The sequence below is a fragment of the Ursus americanus genome, chromosome 22 (assembly GCF_024610735.1).
Source record: "Ursus americanus isolate L20-20 chromosome 22, mUrsAme1.1.p, whole genome shotgun sequence".
Lineage (NCBI taxonomy): Eukaryota > Metazoa > Chordata > Mammalia > Carnivora > Ursidae > Ursus > Ursus americanus.
In genome coordinates this window covers 19927954-19941938 of record NC_142148.1, presented here as the reverse complement: position 1 = coordinate 19941938, position 13985 = coordinate 19927954, and the positions used below count along the sequence as shown (strand labels likewise).

General features: G+C 46.4%; 1 pseudogene; it reads right to left on the bottom strand.

The window, feature by feature from the left end:
• Nucleotides 1–5417: 5417 nt before the first annotated feature.
• The window catches only part of LOC148108032 (ubiquitin-like-conjugating enzyme ATG3), a 91313-nt pseudogene continuing 82745 nt past the window's right edge, over nucleotides 5418–13985 (bottom strand).

Here is a 13985-nt window from a genome sequence, read left to right as displayed (position 1 = left end):
GCTGGGGTTCCTGCAGATTGGTAGCCGGTGTTTGGGGGAAGCCAACAGGAATATTTTGGTTTTCACCTCTGGGGGAGCTGCAGGGAGGGAGGGAGGGAGGGGGCTGATCTCCTGGAATCCTGAGGGATATTAGTGATTGGAAAGTGGGGCCGGTCTCGGGTGCTATTCTGCCTTCTGTCACTTTGCACGCCTGCTCCCCTGGCTGGGGAGCTCATCAGAAGACAGCTGGGGTTGAGATCTACATATTGAGGGTCCTCGATGTCTGAGGACTTCGTGAGTTTTTTTCCCCTCTATCGTTCAGGACATGCCCAGTGGAGTGCCAAAACTGTCTTCAGATCGAGGAAACCCCTTCCTCCACAGATTAAATAATAATTATTAAACTGGCAGGTGACATTAATTGAGCACTTACGATGTGCCAAGTACATGACAGACACGGTCTCTTCTCACAGCAGACCTGGGAGGAAAGTATTACCATTACTCCCATTCTATAGACAAGTAAACTGAGACAGCTTAGAGAGTGTAAGTAAGCTGGCAGGTAAGTGGTGCAGGAAACATAAAGCCCAGGATCACCTGACTCCAGGCCCTGGCTCCTAGCCTCTCAACTTTCTAGATGCAGCAGCCCAGGGAAGCTACTGTTATGGAAGTGATGGGCCATATTTGACACATTCTTACCGATTCATTAATGCAGAAGGCAAGGCCTCTCTTCAGCAATTCTCTTGGGCTGATTTGATTTTCTGCATGATATTCAGAGTAAATAAGCTATTGTTCTTTCAGATTACCCCCATTTCTCATTAATTCAGCTCTTCCCGAATTCATATGAATTAATAAGACCCTATCGCTTTGCCACATCACTAAAAGTGGCGTTAAATTGCACGTGGCGTGCTTGCCTTCAACGCACATTTCCTGGGCGCCCACCCAGGCACAGGCTCTACCCAGAAGGAGTTTCTGTTTAGCAAAAGAGACAGGTGGGTACCCAGCTGGCCATGCACAAGGGCAGACTGGGGGGTAAGACCGAGGGCCAGTGTGTGGCTGGAGAACTGAGGCTAGGTCAGTTTCATCCCCGGGAACTTGGTCTGGTGACACGTCAGTTGTGCTGGGCCCGGAGACGTGAAAAAGATTTCCAGAAGTGGAGATGGGTCTGAGGACACTCCATCCAGGGGACTGTTGGAGACGGACACAGTAGCATGGAGGCATGTTGTGTATGTCAGGGACGTATACCTGGAATGACTGGAAAATTAGAGAGAATCCCCTGGAATTTGTCCCTCCTTCCTGTATGGATAAACGGACTAAGGCACTTTCTCCCCCTGTGTGGATAAGGATTCATTAAGCCAAACGACTGTAGAAGAGATCCTAGTTCCGCTTGGTTTCCATTAGAAAGTCAAGGATATATTATCTGTGGAAAGAAGAAAAAAATCCTCTAGCAGATTGAATGGAAGCATATTTACGAGAGAGGAGAGGAGGCAGAGGGCAGTTAATTGTGGTGATTGTAGACAGAAGTCATCTCTGCTCAGGGGCGCGGTGGGAGGGGGTTCCCTACTTAATGGTCAACCCCCCCCCCCCCCCCAGGAATCACTTTATAGGGATTGTGCCAATGCCAGGGTTTCTCCTGAAGTGGAGGCTGCCACCTCCCTGTCCTGGACAATAGTTCGTTTTATACTCGGAAACTTTTGACTTCATATTTGCAGAGTACAGAATTTAGCTTCACCTTTTGCCAGGATGTAATAGAAGCACATTGCTCTGGAAATCAGCTCAGTAGGGCTCTACGTTCCTGAGAATGTTTTCCATTCTCTCCCCTCCCACCCCCCCTTTTTTTTTTAAGAAAGGAATGATCAGGGATACCAGCTTCCTCTCTGGAATTTACTATACAAGCCAAAAAATCATGGCAATTTTTCAGTGGAGGGTTTCTCATTGGGCGGTCTGCAGATGACCTGCATCATAATCACCTGGGGGCATCTATAGAATAGATTCCCAGGCCCCACCTAAAAACGAATGGAATTCCAATATCCAGGGGGTGGGGCCCAGAAATCTGTATTAACACACACCCACACACCCTAGCAAAACAACTCGGAGATTCTGTTGCACAGGAATGCCATGTATAGTTGGGCAGGTTTACCCTGTGTAGCACTGGGGGTGCCATTCACATCAGATTAATGGCACTGGTACTGCCTGGATTTGTGCAGTGTGAAACCTATACAGCAGTTCATGGCAGCTTTGCACTGTGGAATCAGTGATGGAGACTGGCATCTGTCAAGTCCAGACTAACTTGTTCTGCTTCTCCAACTTCAGGGCAGGTCAGAGATCCCTGGGCCCAGGGTAGAGCTGTCAGAGAGGCCTTGCTCCAGCCTCATTCTCCAAAGGAAGGCCCAATCAGGGTCTTCATCAGGAGCAGATGGTCAAGTAGATTTAGGCATTTTTGAAAGAGTCTTGATCACTACCTGTTCCCTTGACATATTGCTGCATAAATTAAATGTGCTAATGCTTATCAAATGCTATTGCTTGGAGCCTAGCACATATTCAACACTTAATAAATGTTGTTTCCATCCTCTTTTCCTTTTGCCGAGCATTTGTTTTTTTGATTTTGTTGTCTACACCCTCCCTCACTGATTGGCCTCCAATATCACACTCCATAGTCACAGGTGACTCTGAGCCATAATGTCTCAAGGGTTCAGTTTCTAGAAAGTGACTGATTTTACATTTTGCTTGTGCATAATTTTTAATCTTATTTTAATATAGCATTAGACACACATAGAGCAAGGGGAATGAAGTTCCAAATTATTATGGAGGTTGGAATTCTCCCCGCGGTGACCGCTGGCCTCCTGGCCATCTGGAGCTTGGGGAGTTGTGCTAGCTCCAGGTGCTGTGGATTTCCTTTGTGGGACCCCTCTGTGTTTGAACCCTCTGGCATCCCGGCCTCAAGTCGCTGCCGGATAGGTGCTGAACTGAGCAGCTGGTGGAAGATTTTTATCTTACTGTCTGTTGATGAAATTGCTAATAAACCAAGATTCCCCAATGCCAAGTTTGGAAGTGTTGCCCAATTATCTTCTGAAAAAATTGACAAAACTCAGCCAGATAAATGCCATGTGGAGGAGAGTCTGTAGGGCCAGGAGACTTGTGTTTCAACCATGGCCCTCCCCTTACTGGCTGCGGAAGCTTGGATAAATTTCATAAACTCTGTGAGCCTTGGTTTTGTCATCTGTGAAATGGGAAGAAGCATCCCTACCTCATGGACCAATGGATGGAGTGCAGCGTGCTAACATATGGAAGGACTAGCACAGTGACCAGAATGTCCATTCATTGATTTAAAAATATGAGGAGCTGTGGCGGGTCAGGCCTGTGTTAAACATGGGGAATAGAATAGGGAACAAGGCCTCCAGGGCTGTGTAGTCGGCAGATCTTAGACTTCACTGGGGGAGAGTGGAAATAAGAAGTCAACAAATGTAGTCTTGGAGGGTAAGTTACCAGAGGGAAGTTGGGGCTACTGCAGATTGGATTATCAGGAAAGCTTCTGGAAGGGAGTATTGATTGGAGACCCAAATGATGAGAAGATGCAGAGAAGACAGGCACAAAGCAGACGATGAGCACTTCAAAGGTTGAGCAGAACAGCATGAGCTGTCCTAAGGCAAGAGCAAGATTGATGTATTGGAGGAAATGAAAGAACGCTGGTACGGCTGGAATACAGAAAGGGAGAAGGGTGACATGAAATGAAGCAAGCAGATCAGGAAGGGGGTTTGTATTCTATTCTCAGTGCACCTGAAAGCAGGCACAAAATTAATGCTACTTTCCCTCTTCTATGTAAACTTAGCTGCTTGATTGATACCTTCTATCAATTAAGAATATTTCAGCAGTAGGTAACAGGAAATATAACTAAGCAAGGATACACTCTTCTCACATAGTATCTGTAGAGGTATGAAGATGCAGGTACTGTTTTAGCAGCTCAACTATGTCATGTCTCTGGGCCTATGATTTTCTTGACTTTCCCCTCATGGTCACAAAATAGCTGCCACAGCTCCAATCCTTACATCCTTATACCGTGCTTGCAGGCAGGAGGCAAGAGTCAGTAGAGGAGCAGATAATTTCTCTTTAAGTGCCTCTTTTTCGTAAGAACAGAGAAAACTTTCCCCAGCAGATTCCCTTGTGTCATATTGGTGAGCATGGAATGATATCCTGGGGTCAAAGAATCTCCACCTGATACTTGAACAAAGTTGGGGTTTTGTTGGCCGGAAAGAAGTATGGGGTAGGTAACCACAGTGATTTCCACACTCCTCATATTCCCACCTGCCTTCCTGAGTGAAGACCACAGAATTTTAAAGTTTGGCTCCAGCTAGGGTCAGCAGCTCTCAGAGGGGTTTTGGTCTTTTTGGAAGCTTCGGGATTTTTCCGTTTTCCTCTGGCACCATCACAGGCCACTCTTTGCTGCTCTTTAGCGAGTCAAAGGCAGAGGATTTAATTAGAAGGAAACTTGACATAAGTGCTTTTAATTGTAATAGAAAAATGCCGCCTGTTTTATAAAGGTGACAGTTTGCAAACACGAGTGTGACTATCTTCCTCCCTCACTTGTTGGCGGCCCCAACCCGGAGTGGCAGGGTGGTGCAAGGATGGAGCTGGTGTGAATGGCTTGTTGCGGCAGGGAAGGATGCACCCTGGATTTCTCCCGAGGAGTGCCAGCTGTCACTTGTCATCAGGTGCACTTAGCTAATGAGATCCAAGGGGTGGCCTCTGGTACCATCATTCCACCCAGCCTTCAGGCTTGCCTGGGAGAGAGAGGTGTTTCCCTCTCATCCTGGAGAACTGGGGCACTCGTGACACACCTCAGAAGCCAGACTGTCTTTTCTTCACGTCCTAGTCTGATCGCGAAGCAAACCGTACCCTCGGTCCCCAGGAGTTTGACATCAGTGGATTTAAAGGCCAATCAACTGGCTGCGGGCTGTATTTACATTTTTCTCCAGGATGTTGGGCCACTGTAGATCCAGCCTTGGTGTACTTCCTGGAGGCTACTGGGCCTTCCAGAGGGAAGGCTGTCTCTCTCCATCTCGGTTTGCAGAGACGTGTCTAGCCTGCAGAAATTTAGGAGATAACCAGCTGCGGGGAGCAGAAGCCAACTCAAGCCAGTGCAGACAGAGGGTTTTCTGGGGGCATCCAAGAACTCTGCCGGAGCCCACCTGCAGGAACCATGGATGGGCCTCCTGTCTGTCTGCTCCATTCCCCCTTAGAGACCAGCTTCCTTGGCAGGGCTTCCGATGTCCACGGCCCCATGGATTCTTTCTCCGTTTTCAGGGCTGCTGCTAACCTCAACTCTTACCTGACCTTGCAGTTCAACCGTTCATTCATTTATGAATTCAGTGATTCATTCATTTATCAAATAATCACAGAAGTATGTGTATCACGACAAACGGAGATAACTCCTCTGAAGGAAAGGGTTACGGTGTTCTGCAGCCGACCGCCTCCGTCTCCGTCTCCGTGGTGCGGTTCCCACGATCCTGAGGGGTGACCACGATTGGTCCAGCCTGGGACACCTGGTCCAATCAGCAACGCCAGGCCTGGGCATGGAGCCTGTTATCTAAGTGTTGGAAATGGGCAAGGAGGACATACTTGACATCTCTCCTTAGAGAAAGACTTTCAGATGAGACTTCCACAATGTTATCTTGGATCGAATCTCACCCATGTCAGGCTTGGTTCTCAGAAAAGCTTCCCTGTGATTATATGGCTGCGTAGGCTAAGAGGTCTGCCTCCTAGATGCTGAGCTGAATTCTGCAGCGGGGGGCATGCCCATGACCTACCTGCCCGTGACTCACCTGGGCAGAGAATTCTGGGTCCCAAGTGCGGAGTGTGGGCGGGTGTCCAGCTGCCGATGGCCTCTGCTGATGGGCAGCTGTACTGACAGGAACATAGAGTCAGATTTTCCAAGGTCTTTTTTTTCTACTGAATGAGATGAGTGGCACAGCTACCCCAGGGCGAACAGAGGTCACAGGCACTGCACGCAGCAATGGCTGGCCGAGCTTGCCGATGTCTGAGGTCAAAGTTTTGAGAATAAACTTAGCAGTGTGATAAGAGCAGGTGACTGTGTCTTTCATCTGTTCGTCTAGCCGGCAGTGATGGAGTCTTTCATCTGTTCACCTACCCAGCGGTGATGGAGCATGGACCAGGCCTGACCTGGTGCAGGCACGCAGACTCCTAGAGAAGGAGTTCCTGATGCTGGCCTTGCTCCTGCCCACAGAGTCCCCCTCCTTGAAGAAGGGAGGTAACAGGGCCAGGTAGCCCACAGCCTAGGGCCACAGAGGTGGAGACAAGTTGCCCTGTCCGCCCAGGGTAAGCTAGGCCTTGCAGGTAAGACTGTAGAGAGAGGGTGCCGAGCAGACATTCAGGGTTCCGAGGGCCTGGCTGGGGTGTCCATCTCAAGCCGCCTGGGCTTGTCTCTGCCCTTTACTCCCCCCAGCTCTGTTTTTCGTAGCTGGGAAAAGGAGGGTTTCCCTGGTTCGGGTAGCTCTGTGGATGTGCTCCCGGCTAATAGGCTGGGCTGTATTTCAGAAGAGTTGCTACAAGAGAAACTTAGCCTGTAAGTCAAACACTTTAGTTCTCCAGGCGTGAAAAACAACACTCTTTATCTCTGGCCGTGCCTGGCTTTGTGAGCTGTGTCTAACGGCCGTGGGGGAAGTATACCACGGCACTGCCAGCAGGGTCCCCAGATTCCTGTTAGCAGGAGGCCCCCTGTCCCAAGGTGTGGAAGGGGTGCAGTCAGACTTGATCTGAAATATGTTTGTCTTGAAACAAATGTCTTTAAAAGTCATCCAATATTAAATAAAACGAAAACAAAAACAAACCAAAAGGGAGACAAAACCAGAAACAAATTCCTACTGGATTTGGGGGGGGATTAAATCACATACTTAAAACAGTGCTCACTCCATCCGAAGGGCTCAACAGATATTAGTTGTTATTCTTATTATAATGATAATGGTTTTGCCATAGATGTATTTCAGCTCTGTCCTTCATAGTGCTGGGATCTGCCCCAGTCCATTTTTCTTTGCTGCCTAGAACTGGAGACCCCCCTCTAGAACTGGAGACCCTCCATGCCCTCTCCCCTGCCCGTATTTGTGGCATGCTCCCAAAGGCAGATGACCCAGATCTGTGCCGCTATGGAGAAGGTTTGAATATCACCAAAGGAAAAGTGTTGCCTGGCTGATGCTTATTTATGCTCTTAGCCTTGGCTTAAGCTCACTTCTTCCAGGCAGCCTTCCTGAGAAGCATTCTCCTTTCTGCTTCATGCCATTTTTTCAAAGCCCCAATGTGTTAGAATATCATATTTTCGAAAGAGGGCGGCAACAATATTTTCCATCCCATAGGCCCCTTTACAATGTGACTTTGTCACTCTCCCCAGCGAGTGGTGGGGTCTCTGTCCTTTTTTCTTGAGCCCAGGTGGGCTTTTGTGATTGTCTTGGCCAATAGGATAGCATGGAACTGATGCTGTGTGGTTGCTGAGGCTGGGTCATAAAAAGGCCAGGCGGCCTCCACCTTGGTGTCTTGGGATGCTCACTGTTGGGACACAGCCACCTTGCTGAGAGGGAACCTGGATCGGCTCCAGGTGAGAGGCCATGTGGAGAAGTCCAGCTGACAGCCCAGTGGGGGGCCGAATGGACAGTCGGCATCAACTGCCAATCACGAGGAGGAAGTGCCTGCAAATGAGGGGGCAGCAAAGGTTCCTGTAAAGGGCCAGAGAGTAAATAGTTTTGGTTGGGCAGAGGCCACGAAGTTTCTGCTGTGGCCACTCAAGTGTGCTGTCGCCATTAGAACCATCTCTAGACCCAACAGAAATGGCTGGGCGTGGCCAGATTTGGCTCATGGACTGTAGTTTGCCAGCCCATGCTCTAGGTGATTCCTACCCCATCATGGAGTCACTCTCATCCTTCCATCATCCCAGTTGATCTCCCGTCTGAATTCCCAACCCACAGAAGGCATGAGCATAATAAAATAGTTCGTACATAGCAATAGGACCTGGATCAGCGCATGTCTGTGTTGCGTTATGATTATCTGTCCGTGGGCTCGTGTCTCCTTTAGCTTCGGAGCCCCTCAGAGATAGGTCCCGGATCTTTCTCCTCTTCCTCCTTCTCCTCTTCAGCAGATCTGGTTCCGAGTGCCAGGTGTTGTGTTAAATGCTTCATGTGAGTTGTTGTCTTTGGTCTTCCCGACAGTTCCTGTAGCTCTATTTTACGGATAAACAGAATGCGTCTCCATGGGGTTGGTGAATTACTCCAGGTCACTCAGAACCGTGATCTCCTTGGTTCCAGGGCCCAGGATCTTGAACATGATGCCATCTGGTCTCAGTGCTTATTGCGTGGCATAGAGGTGAGGGAGCTTGAGGAGCACCCACTAGATTGTAAGGAACTTGAGTCCAGAGGCCATGCTCGTCCAGGGTCTACTTCATAACCAGTGCCTGGCAGAGTTCCTGGGGCCTCGTGGTTACATGGTAATTTCTGGTTGGGCAGGTAAAAGAATGAGTGGGTGACTCGCCCACACTAGATTTCCCCTCTGGCTGATGTCCTACCCAGCTGGGCCAGTAGTGGTAGACCATTGACTCTGGTGGAGGAGTTCTGTGCAGATATGGTTGGTGCCCTGTCTGTATCCCCTTGGTCTTCTCCACGTTCCTGTTTCTGCTGGAGGATGTGTCCTGCCTGAGGGAGTGGCTTAGCCTGCAAATGGGGCTGGTCAGAGGTGTGGGGGAGTTAATGCCCCGGGAGCAGCCCTCAACCAATGGGGGGTGGGGTGGGAGTTGGTGAATAAATAACCCAGCTTTGCCTGCCAGTAGGACAACTCTGAGCTGTGCTCTCAGCAGTGTCTCTAAGGAGCCCCAGAGGGACTGAGCCCCATTCGGGCTGTTCATTAACATACCCTTCTTTGGCTTTTCTCCCTCTCTATCTCTTTCTCAACCCTCACAGTATTTTTTGAAATCACCTCTCAAACAAATAACTTGTACCCAAATTCTAGTCTTAAGGTTTGCTTAAAAGCAAACCAAAGGGGTTTTCCTAAAGCGAGAGTGAAACGAGGGAAAGTGTATGCTGGGAATGGTGTAACCAGGGGTCCACCTTCTAGGGCACACATGCAGAGGACAGATCTGCATCGAAAAGTCTGACTTAGTGAAGAAACGTAATGATTGATGATATTTTCATGGCTGTAGGTTTCTTACTTTGAGTATATATAGTAACTGGAATCAGGCCAACCAAGATTTGCTTATTATTTTAATCAATAAATAAGAACGATTTGTAATCAGCATATCAATTGCATTTAGGTAATTGGTGCCTTCTGAAATACTTGAGGGAGATTCAGAATGGTGCTATCTTGGGTGGTTTTAATCATCTTCCCCGAGTCTTGCTGCCTGTATAAATTTCTATCAAACCTCCTCTTCATGAATCCAACAGAGATGCCCTGGAGTCTAGGCCTGACCTAGACTCAATTCCACGCTGGCTGGGGGGACGGAGGGATGCATCCCAGATGATTTGATGTTAGTTGGAGCTCGTGGCCTCGCATGTGGGGAGTCCAAGTGTTGTCCTAGGGATCCCGTTGGGAAATTATTTTGGGAGAATATGTGTGGCCTAGACTAAATGTTTGGGAGAATATTTGCGGGCACATCACTCCAGAGAATATTTGCATATGATTCAGCCACATCTTGAGGATGTGGGGTCACTGTGAACTAAACGTATGGCTTATGGGTTTTTTGGACCACCGGGAGCTTTACTTTGAGGGGCAAGGTCACTGGGGGGCTGGCTTGTGGTACCACTGTTTTAGGACTCTACCCAGTCTTGCTCTGCTCAGTGTCAAGTGACTTTTCATTCGGGTCTTCTGGGTGCTGTAGGGCTTGGCATTTGTCCTTTCATGGCCAGTCGAGGCCTTTGAGACACCAACATGATGGAGGATGGTCTCCTCATAGACTCACAGCCTTGAGTGAGCTTCAGGCTTTGTCTTTTGTCCCCCACATTCCATGAGGCTCTGAAAATGGAAATTTAAATTGTTCAGGTTTGGTAAATACTCTCAGGGCAGAAGCTGCTTCTGTATTCCACACCTCTCAGGGGTCCAACCTTCCCTTAGATTTTGGTCTGATAATTCCCATCATGGTTTTAGGAAGATTTACAAAATATATTTGATTCAGTATTTTTAGTTGTTAGCAGGGAGTCTCATTCCAATACTTATTCTGCCATATTATAGGAGATGGGTTTTTGCCCCAGGGATTTTCTGTGGAGGCCCTCGTGGCTGAGCGTTGGGCAGGAACCATCATTTGGAGACGATTCTTGAATATAAGAGTTGTGAGGTCTCTAAAACGTAACTCACCTGTCACAGCTTAGGACATGAGTCTGAGGATGACCCCATGTACCTGCTGGGGACCTTTTCTGGTCTACTTGTATTTAGGAAGATTCCCATGGACAACCTAGCCATACCCAATTCACTCATGTAGCCATTCATTCACCCATTGTCTGGCAAATGGTCATAGCAGAAGCCTGCTCGAGACAGGCTCATAGAGGACAGTGGAAGGGGGCAGCTCACAGGCATTAACAAGACTCCCCTGAAGGATTCGAGGTAGCTGGATGCCCCCTCCTAAACTTCTCCCTGGGCAAAGTGTTGGACCCAACATCCTGTCATTATCACAAACAGATTGTTGATAAATTTTGTATAAAAACAAGAGTGAGAGATAAGATTGTGAGACAAGAGGAGAAAGATGTTTAAATAGGTAATTCTGGCCACAGCTAATTTTGTAGTATTCCAGTGGGAAAAGACACTTTCCCCCCTCCCATATTTCTTGTGTTTTCCACCTGGAGAATGAGGAGCGAGAATAATGCCCTTCAGTAGAGAGAGACTGCATGAGCAGGCTGTGTAACAGTGACAAGTAAAATCTAGATCTCAAGGGTGCCAGGGACTACAAATTTGTTTCTCATTTATACAAAGCCCAGTGATGGAGTTCCTGGCCTTTGTCTTTGACTCTGGGACTCAGGATTCTCCTGTCCTGGAATGCTACCATTTTTAACACTATTAGCCAATTTGAACCGATTGACATTTATTTGTAGAATAGTCCCTCCAGCAAGAGCAGAAATCACATTCTTTTCAAGTGCACCTGGAACATTTACCAAGATAGACTCCATTCTGGGCCATCAGATGGATATAAAGTCTTGAGAAATTTAAAAGGCTTCAAGTCATACATAATATCTTCTCTGACCAGAGTGGAATTAGATTAGAAACCCATAACAGAAAGATCTCTGGAAAATCCCCAAATATTTGGAAACTAAATGCCACACTTCTAAATAAACCATGGGTCAAAGAAGGAAGTAAGAAAGTAGTTTTAACAAAGTGAAAATTAAAACAATGTGTGTAAATTTGTGCAATGAGGCTAAAGCAGTACTTACAGGGATACTTATAGTACAAAGTGTCTATTTTGGAAAGAAGAAACATCTCAAGTCAGTGACCTCAGTTTCCACCTTAAGAAACTAGAAAAAAAAAGAGCAAATTTAATCCAAAATAAGCAGATGAAAGGAAATTATAATGAAGTTCAGAGTGGGAATCAATGAAATTAAAAAGCAGAAAAACAATAGAGAAAAATCAATAAAATTTGAATAGCATTATATCTACTAAAGACATTGCATTCGTAGTTAAAGATTTTTCCACAAAGAAGACTCCAGGCCCCGATGGCTTCACTGGTGAATGTAATCAAACATTTAAGGAGGAAATAATACCAGTTCTACATAAACTCTTCCAGAAAATTTAGGAAGATTCCTGTGGACAACCTAGCCCCACTCAGTTCATTCATTCATCCATCACCTAAGAGATGGTCCATAGTTGAAGCCCAAGAGAGTCAGATGTTTCCCCCAAGATGTCAGACTGCCCTCATTAAAGTCTACTCTACATTGTGCTGTGGGTTCTGGACAGTGCAATTTGGCAAGACAGAATCATAAGTATCTGCATTGGAAAAGAGAGAGTAAAACTATCTTTATTTGCAGGTGACATGTTGTTTATATAGAAAACCCCATGGAATCTATAAAAAAGCTATGAGAGCTAACAAGCGAGTTTAGTAAGGTTGTGGGGTACAAGATACAAAGCACAGGGGACACGGGATGATAGTTTATATACTGATATCAAAATCAATATATAAAATCAGTTGTACTTATACATATTAACATTGAATAATTATAAACTGAAATTAACATGGCAATAGCATCTACAAAAGAATAAAAACTATGAAATACTTATGGATAAATCTGATAAGTGGTATGAAAGATCTATGCACTGAACTACAAAATATTGCTAAGAGAAATAAAAGAAAATCTAAATAAAGCGGTAGACCTTGTTCTGGGTCAGAGGTCTATATTGCTAAGACGTCAGTTTTTACCCACGTGATCTATAAATTTAACACAATTCTGATCAAAATGGACACACTGATTCTAAAATTCATGGAAATGCTAAGGTTCTAGTTTTGCCAAAATAACCTTGAGAGGAAGGTTTACACTACCTGATTTTAAGATGTATTATAAAGCTACAGTAATTAAGCTGGTAAGTGTTGACGTCAAGGTAGATAAACAGATAAAGATAATAGAATTGGGGGCGCCTGGGTGGCACAGCGGTTAAGCGTCTGCCTTCGGCTCAGGGCGTGATCCCGGCGTTCTGGGATCGAGCCCCACATCAGGCTCCTCTGCTAGGAGCCTGCTTCTTCCTCTCCCACTCCCCCTGCTTGTGTTCCCTCTCTCGCTGGCTGTCTCTATCTCTGTCGAATAAATAAATAAAATCTTTAAAAAAAAAAAGATAATAGAATTGAAGAGTCCTGATATGGACTCATGCATATATGGACAACTGATTTTTGACAGAAGTGTAGGTAATTTAATAGAGAAAGGATAGTCTTTCTAATAAATGTTGCTAGAGCATTTGGATATCCATATGCAAAAAAAAACATTGATTCATACCTTCTACTATATATGAAATTTTTATTAAAGTGGATCATGGATCTAACTGTAAAACATGAAACTATAAAACTTCTAGAAGGAAACAGAAGAAGGTATCTGTGACCTTGGGTTAGGCAAATGTTTCTTAGGTAAGACACCAAAAGTGTGATCCATAAAAGAACAAATGAACAAATTAACTTCAAAATTTAAAATATTTCATCTTCAAGAGACATTATCAAGAGAATGAAAAGACAAGCTGCAAATGGAGAGAAAAGCTTTGCAAATTATAAATCTGCTAAAGGACTAGTATCCAGAATATATAAAGAAGTCTCAAACTGCGCATGAAGGAAAGAAACACCCCAGCAGAAAATTAGCAAAAGATTTGAATAGAGACTTTACCAAGAAAGATCAATGGATTGCAAGTAAGCACATGTATACACTCTTGTGTCAAAACTTAACAAATCGTACACTTTAAATATGAATATGTACAGTTTATCATATGTCACTTATCCCTCAATAAAGCCATCAAATGCAGGCTCTTTGGCTGTGTGGTTGGGAAGAAACTCTGTGGGAAGCCTATTTGGAGGCCAGCACAGTAGTCCAGGTGACAGATGATGGTGGCACAGCCAAGGGTGGTAAGAGGCAACGAGGATCCCAGATATGTCAGGTAGGGGCTGCCCGAGTCAAAGGTCTCAAGGCTTGGGCTGCTGATGCAGATGGCTTTGGAGAATAAATACCTTCCCCCAGTCCTGCTACCAACCAGGGGCTGTGCCAGGAGTGAAGCCCGAATCAGCCAGGTTCCATGGAGGTCCTGGAGAGCGACAGTTCCCTCCGCTTTCTCTCTCTGTGGTTGCTGAGGTGAGGAGGGCCAGCGAGTGGGTTCCAGGCCCTGCTTGAGGGAGGGAGGCAAGTGCATAGGCTGCTTGCATGCCTGCCATGGTGTGATGGGCAGAGGCCCAGCTTTCCAGGACCAAGCAGGGATCTGGGAGATTCATCCTGTCTCTTGAGCTCAACGATGGGTGAATCTGGGGTGCAAGTTTCCTGCTTCCTTAAAATGCATGGGCCCCATGGCCCTGA